This window comes from Gossypium arboreum, chromosome 6 (genome assembly GCF_025698485.1).
Source record: "Gossypium arboreum isolate Shixiya-1 chromosome 6, ASM2569848v2, whole genome shotgun sequence".
Classification (NCBI taxonomy): Eukaryota; Viridiplantae; Streptophyta; class Magnoliopsida; order Malvales; family Malvaceae; genus Gossypium; species Gossypium arboreum.
The window spans coordinates 134844664-134845358 of record NC_069075.1 but is presented as its reverse complement, the minus strand read 5'-3'; the positions used below and the strand labels follow the sequence as shown (position 1 = coordinate 134845358).

The 695-nt window shown below is 37.7% G+C and overlaps 1 non-coding gene across 1 annotated transcript; it reads left to right on the top strand.

Moving 5' to 3' along the window:
• The first annotated feature begins 277 nt into the window (after positions 1-277).
• On the top strand, positions 278-384 carry LOC128294841 (small nucleolar RNA R71). Its single transcript, XR_008285148.1, has one exon. It is a non-coding gene; the product is annotated as a small nucleolar RNA R71 (small nucleolar RNA).
• The last annotated feature ends 311 nt before the right edge of the window (positions 385-695 follow it).

The window sequence follows — 695 nt, the reverse complement described above, 5'->3', positions numbered from 1 at the left end:
AAAGTTCTTCCTGATTTGATAACATGGTGACTGCATCTAAGTTAAAAACACCAGCAACTTTTATCGACTTCATTCTCATGACTTGCCACTATAATTATTCAGTGACATCTCTTCTATAAACGTATAAGCCACTTCAGGTGTTTTTATTGTTCAGAGTTCCACTAGCTGCTGCATCAATCAATTGCCTAGTTGAGGGATTCAAATCGTTGTAGATGGTTTAAACCTATAGCCATAGAGGTAATCGTTGTAGATGGTTTAAACCTATAGCCATAGAGGTAACCCATGGTGAGGGCACCATCTCAGTAAGTCATTATACCTCTCCCATGCATCATATAAGGTTTCTAAGCCGATTTGAATGAAATAAAAGATATCATTCCTTAACTTGATCGTTTTAGCTAGTGGGAAGTACTTCAGTAAGAATTTTTCGGTCATTTGATCCCATGTAGTGATAGAACCTCGTGGTAAATAATTCAACCACTGTTTAGCTTTGTTCCTCAACGAGAAAGGGAAGAACCTGAACAAATTAGTAATTGGATCTTCGTCTTGCAAACCATCGAACCTGAACAAATTTTTGTACCATCTAAATAGTGTTCAACTTCAGTTCGAAATTATTTGCAGCAATAGTGGGTTTCACAATACTCAATTCAGCCCCAGTTAGAGTGGGCTTGGCATAATCATACATAGTACGAGGAGCA